This window comes from Colius striatus, chromosome 5 (genome assembly GCF_028858725.1).
Source record: "Colius striatus isolate bColStr4 chromosome 5, bColStr4.1.hap1, whole genome shotgun sequence".
In the NCBI taxonomy this organism is placed as follows: domain Eukaryota; kingdom Metazoa; phylum Chordata; class Aves; order Coliiformes; family Coliidae; genus Colius; species Colius striatus.
Genome location: NC_084763.1, coordinates 33,464,421 through 33,471,449, shown reverse-complemented (window position 1 = coordinate 33,471,449; position 7,029 = coordinate 33,464,421). Strand labels below are relative to the sequence as shown.

Sequence of the window (7,029 nt, the reverse complement as noted above, 5' to 3'; positions counted from 1 at the left end):
GTGAACTGTAGTGCTATTGAATTTTTGTTTAATCTAAACTCCCACTCTCTCGGCTGTTTCTGAAGACTCAGTGCATTGTGTTCTTTTTCCTTCTCTGAATGGCACTGTGCATTACTAGTAGTAACACCGTGAGTTACTACTACCTCACACCATATTAAATATCCATTTACTTTTTTGCAGTGACATAACGAAAGAACTTCTTTCTTCACCCACTGCCTGTATAAGCTCTTGTAGAGCAGTTGTGTGATTGAGTAGGCTCTCAAACACAAGAAACCAGGAAAATGCTCTTTTCTCCTCCCCTCTCCTACTCCAATTACTTGCCTGGTGTTTGTAGCGTTTTGCTCTTAGTTCTCTGTGCAATCTGGGAGAAGTACTGCCATGCAAGCTAATCAGTACTTCACTGCTCTGCACGAGATTCTTCCTTCCTCTTTCTTTCTGAAAACTTCTTTCCCTGTTCCAAATATGAGACAAGCTGCAGCTCCTGAAGTGCAAAGCAAAACTGTTTACCTACATCCTACTCCAAGTGGAGCCAGTGATTTCATGTCTGATAGGAAAGTAAGACACTGGTGGGAGCATTCATGCTCTAGACAGGGCTTCTGTAGAAATAAAAATACATGTAACTTTTTGTTTTTAATTGGAATCTACATAATATCAAGAAACCAGCTCGTACACAATGCATTCCAGTATTTTATTGTTCATATGTTGTTGCTTGCTAGCCTCATTTTCATCACAGTTAAGGCATTGGTGGGATTGTTGAGGCTGTATGTACAGAGTCATGGATACATGCAACTTCCATATCTTCTTTTGTTTCAGTCACTTGATTCCCTGTCTGAAAATTCCACTACTTCCTAAATAAATAAATAAATAAAAATGTCAAGTTCTTTTGCTCCTCATGTGCTCCTTAAAACTTCTCTCTTCTCAGATCTGACAGGTTGTTGGCAGTTTTGCACCTATCTGTATTTCCCTTCTGCCTCCACCTCCTCACCATCTACTCCTAAATACTGTTTTCTCTTTCATGTTGCACAGTGAAGACTGCTGGGTCACAGGTCTAAACTAGCTTAGTACCCTGTAATCTCACCTTCCTTCCTTCATCCTTCAGTCCAGCCCTCTTCCTTTTTTTACAGACATTTTTCTTAGATTACAAGGTAGCACTTGGAAGACAAGTCAGTCATTTATAAAAGGTGTGTTGCCGCTACCGGCAACATCACCAGGCCACCTGCACGGATCACTCAGCCCACCCCCACTGAGGGGACAAGATCACTGCATACTCAGTATGGATGATGCTTTATTCCAACTAATTGTTTACACTATGTGCTTTTATCTGCTAACACAAGCACCTCCTTTCACTCAACCCCTTGCCCACCTCTTCTGTACCCTCCACCTCTTGCGTTACAACACAAGATCTTCCGGACGCCTACAACATCTCCCGCTCCCTAAGCTCGATGACTCCAGCATCCTGTGGCACAGGCTGATACATGACGTGCCTGCCCAGCACACGTGCCAGCTGAGCCAACTGCGGAAGATATTAACAGGTGCTGGACATGTTCCACTTCAGTGTCCAATCTTGCCAATATTTGAGTGACCCCAGCTGGATCTGCGTCACGGCGAGCGCTCCGAAGAACACATCAATCTGCAAAAGAGTAGACCGTTAGACTCATATCTCTGGTTGTATTCGTTTTGCCGGGACCTTCTGCTGAGTACCCTCCTTTTCTACACAAGCATACCCTCGGCCCAGGCATCTAAGCCTCCATCCTGATTCCCACTCCCCAGTGTTGATTTGCTGTAATTTGACTGCTGGTAATTTATCTACTGCTACAAGTCCTTGATCCCTAAAGTGTACTTGTGCTGGTATGGGTCCTGACCCTCGAACAAAGTGGTTAAGGATGTACAGACAGCGCATTAAAATATCGTGTTGCCTGTGGGGGGGAGTTCTATGTCCCATGCTCTCCCCCTCCCTAAGACAGTTGAGCTGTACTTTTAGAGTAGTGTGAGTGCGTTCAACAATCACCTGTCCCTGGCTATTGTGAGGGATACCGTGCACCAATTTGATCTGCCAGGTTCGACAGAATTCCTGTGTCACATGGGAGGTGTAACAAGGCCCATTGACAGTTTTGATTTGTTCAGAACATCCTAGGACGGCTATACATTGTAGCCAGTGCCTAATCAGGTGGCGCGCTGTGGCTAGACACATGGGGGTAGCTAGTATGTAGCCACTGTAAGTGTCAATGGTGACATGGAGGTGATGATTGGGAGGAAAGGGCTCATAAATTGTGACATCCGTTTGCTAGATCTGATTCGGGAGCAACCCTTGCGGATTAACTCTGGCTTCCCATGGTAACGCCAAAGCACACTGAGGGCAAGCAGCAACTATCTGCTTTGCTACTTGGATCTTGGTCTGATGATGTAGAGCCCACGCTCCACAATGCAAAAAGTCGTGTAGCTGTCTGGCCACTGGGAAATCCTCTTGGGTGGAGATAGGCCATACATGCGCTGCTGCTTTGTCTGCCTTTTGGTTACCTTTGGTGAAAGCCCCCAGAATATTGGTGTGACTGTTGATGTGTACAATAGAGCAGGGAGCAGCACGAGTTTGTAAGGCATTCAATATGAGGTCTGCTATACTGGTGGAGGCACAAATGGCTCGTGCACATTGTCAAACTAGTTCAGCGACGAATCTCAAGTCAGTGACGATATTGAGCAGCGTTGAATGCCATGCCTCCAGGGCAAGGGCAACAGCCTTGGCCTACAGATATTGCACCGATTTTGTGGCATCAGTGTGCAAGATTTTCTCTCATCTGTCTCTGTGTTTCCACACCAGTGCCGCTGTGTTGGTCTTTGATGAGGCATCTGTAAACGTGTGTCTTTACAGTCCCACGCAGCTCCTTCACACACAACCTTTGTTTCTAGGGGAGCCCATTCATATCTGTTCCCATCGGTCACTGAATCATAGAATCATGGAATCATTGAATGTTAGAATGTTAGGGGTTGGAAGGGACCCCCAGAGATCATCCAGTCCAACCCCCTCCCCTGCAGAAGCAGGTCCACTCAGACCAGGTCATGTAGGAACATGCCCAGGTGGGTCCTGATGACCTCCAAGGGAGCAGGCTCCACAACCTCCCCCCAGGCAGCCTGCTCCACTGTTCCATCACCCTCACAGTAAAACAGTTTTTTTTTTTTTAGGTCATAACTCAAATTTTACTAACAAACATCAGAGTTTTATAATCAGCAGCAAAACTAGCATGTTTACACTACTTCTAATTAGTCCTTTCTCTAAAAGCCAGCTGCACTTTTCTGCAATAAGCCTTGCAGTTTCACATACTGCTTCAGCCTCTGCCTTGCTGGAGCTTGTTATGATGTAGGCATTCTTTCTTCTGCTTTTCTCACAGTCAAGAGCAGCTCAAGGACAATCCGCACATTAGTTCTCAAAACATGGGTTGTTCACTGTTACCAGGTGGTGGCCTCTTTCAGACAGAAATTCCTCCACAATCCCCCCCTTTTTCTTTGTTAGCAACCCATGCCTGGTAAGCTTCTTTTTATACACTGAAAAAAACCCCACAGCTGACAAACAAAATTATTACACTTGTGCTAAAAGTAAAACTCTGTAGCAGCTCTATTTTGCAAGGTTGCATGTCTAATACTACTTACATCACTAATCAAGCCTTCTAATGTTATTGAGGTTTAATTACATTGTTTGCTAAGCCAGCATCCTAATTTGCGTAGCTGAGTTAATAAAGCAGATGCTCCTACACCTGGAGCAAATATACTAGTTGCTATTATTGCTGAGGGAGATCAAAGGGTAACATGGTCATCACATTTGCTAGTAAATGCATGCACAAATTGTTTGGACGACGATGTTTCCAAATCATTGTGTGATTAGGCATCAAGATCATCAGTCGTCCCAAACTGCAAGGTCCCCCTTGTGATCTTGAGGGTATTCCAGGCCATACCTGGTCCCCACAAATCAGAAAAATTCCCTTTGGTAACTGTATAGGCACAAGACTAGACCTGGATCTTTTTGGTGAAGTATAATTGCACCAAGATGTCGTGTTCTTATACATACCCAGGATGGGATCCACATCTGTCTAAAATTTTTTGGTATTGCCGGTAAAATTAAACATAACATAAAAATCCATCTTTATAGATCCCAATAATTCTAACTCCTGTGGCTCTGTTGTCATTGTTGGCATCCATTAAATGATGGAATCCCAGTTGTCAACTTTGCCATTACCCTTAACTAAGGGATTTGTTTTTAATGCATTTGGTACAGGCCATTGTGCCACATCTGATGGAACTCCCACCAAACAGGTAGAAAAAGGATTATCTGGAGTGGCCATTGATAAACATATTGTAGACTGATTGATTGCTTTGGCCAGTGTAACCCACATGTTTTGCTTGGGTTGTTGAAATTGCCTAAAACCATTTACCACAATCATTTGAAGCATCAACAGTATGACAAAATCCATTTTTTACTCCCGATCAAAAAAAACAATGAGTCCAAAACACAAACCACTTCCCACAGACCTTCTTCACCCTTTTTTTTTTTAATGTTTCACTGACTCCTCAATGCCAAAATGTTCTGTTCTTCCAAGTTCCATTCCTGACACCTAAAACACCTTAGAAAGTTTACACTGTCAGAAAACTACTTTTCATCATCACATTTACAGAAAAACGCATGACGTCACGGCCAACAGTTTTTATACTCGCTGAGGCAAGGGATTGAGGATGGAAAGGATGAGCGCAGCGGTCCGTGAGGGCCGGGGCCGGCGGTGTCGGCGCGGTGTGTGGGGGGGCACCGGAGACACTGACCGGGCGCGGGAAGCGGCTGCGCGGCGGCGGCTGCGCATGGAAGGGGCGGCGGCGGTCTGGCTCACTCCGTGCCGGCCCCGGCGCCGGCGGCGCAGTCGGTATTACTCCCTCCTGCGTTTTCTTTTTCTTTGTCTCCCCTCGCGTGCCCGATGGTGCCCAGTCTAACACGGAGTCGCGCCCCCCCACTCTCCCCTGATCATCCGGCGCCGTACCCCCGCCCGACTCCGCCCGCTCGGCATTCCCCGCCCGCATCCTCTGCAACTCGTCCCAGGCGTAACCCGGCGGGCTGCGCTCGACTGGGAAGCAGCTCTCCCGCGGAGGCTCTGCTCCGGGGCCGCACCCCTCACTCTCCTCCTCGCTGTCAAGTTTATCACACTCCGCATCCCCACACGGTGACGGACCCGTCCGTGCCTCCAGATTCTCCAGTTCCACTCTCCTTTGAGCCTCCCGATCGCTACAAACTCTCTCTTCTGTCTGCGCTTTCCGTCCCTCCTCCCCCCCCCCGCTTTAAGATACTGATCCATCCCCTTGGTTCCCGCTAAGGCAGCCTGTAACATCTCTTCCTCTACCGCCGTCCATATCTGGACACTTAATAACTCTGTGGGTGCCCGTACCACACTCCGCCTCCGCATCCATAGGATGCACACAGCCGTCGGCACGTGATTAATCCACTCGCCCACCTCAGGCGCCACGGCCTCCAGTACCTTAATCACCTGTTCCATCTGCGCCATGACCGCGGGCGTCCTGCTTTCCGCCGATCACGTCGGGGGTCACCATATGTTGCCACTACCGACAACATCACCAGGCCGCCCGCACGGATCACTCAGCCCACCACCGCTGAGGGGACAAGACCACTGCATACTCAGTATGGATGATACTTTATTCCAGCTAATTGCTTACACCATGTGCTTTTATCTGCTAACACAAGCACCTCCTTTCACTCCACCCCTTGCCCACCTCTTCTGTACCGTCCACCTCTCGCGTTACAACCCGAGATCTTCCGAACGCCTACAACAAGGTGTATTACATAGAGCAATGACAACACAAAACAAAGACTACTTATATTATCTCATTGTAAAGAATTTTATTATAACTGATCATTCTATGCAAAGCCCTTGGTAAAACAGTTAAAATTATGCATGTGATTTCTTCTTGGTTCTGCATCCCTTTTCGTTCACTTGTTGTAGACTCTTGATTTTGGTATGTTTACTTCGCTTAGGCTATCAGGCAGCAAGCTTGCAGTACCTGCTTTTGTTTCCCAGACACTACCACAAATAAATATTTTGGTCCAATCTCTACCATCAGCTTATTTACTAAATGATCTTGTTACTGTGCTAAATTGTGCATGTCTTTGTGCCTGAATAAATGAAAATGGTCACCCTTAACGGCGTTCTTCAATAATTACTAGCCCTCTCAGACCTGAGAGCCACTCATCAGATGCATCCTGAAGCTCTTCAGTCTCTTTGTCATTTCACAGGGAAACTAAAAATGACTAGATTAGACAACTTGTTTGATTAAAATGAATGGGCTGGTTTTGTGCAAAGATAACTTTCTTTGGTAGCAAGAGTCCTATTTGCTCCTATTTAGATGGAAACTTCTCCTGGAGAACCAAGGATCCATTGCCATTTTGCAGGCCTAGCCCAACACATGCTGATACAAGTTAACAGCTTCCTAAGTTCGTCTAGAAATAGGTCACTTCCCCTTCTGATCAGAAATGTGTATTGCATCAGAGTAATGGCAAATAACTCAGCCTTCCAAAATGCAACCCTTTTCTTGAAAGACAGGAAGTGGATTTTAATGAAAGTTTTCATTTTACAGCTATCCTGTGTTTTTGCTTGCTTGCACCTACACAGTATGTCAACTGAATTTTTATTAAAGCAGCAAAGTCCTTTTGTTATTGGTCTCACTTTTGGGTTTAGCCACTGACTTAACAGTGAAATGAAGAAAGGTTCCCCTTTTTAGTTGCACTTACAGAGCTAATGGAACGTAACTCTTCAGAGAAATAAAGAAACTCAAAATTTTTTCCAGTCTAAGCTGTTCCTCAAAAGCGCACTGAAACACATCTGCCACCAGCGAGGCATTGGTCATTTCATCCGATAGGGTGAGCCAAAGAGCTTCTCTTCATGGACCTCCATGGTCGCTTTTTTGTTTGTTTGTTTTCTTTTTATATTGCACACCTGGAAGTTTAATATTATTCCCACTATCTGGCACGTAGAGTTGTGATCT

The 7,029-nt window shown here is 45.9% G+C and overlaps 1 long non-coding RNA gene across 1 annotated transcript; it reads right to left on the bottom strand.

The window, feature by feature from the left end:
* Window positions 1-1,267: 1,267 nt before the first annotated feature.
* On the bottom strand, window positions 1,268-5,706 carry LOC133625532 (uncharacterized). Its single transcript, XR_009818816.1, has 2 exons — window positions 5,508-5,706; window positions 1,268-1,630 (listed from the first exon to the last, which is right to left on the bottom strand). It is a non-coding gene; the product is annotated as an uncharacterized LOC133625532 (long non-coding RNA).
* Window positions 5,707-7,029: the final 1,323 nt, after the last annotated feature.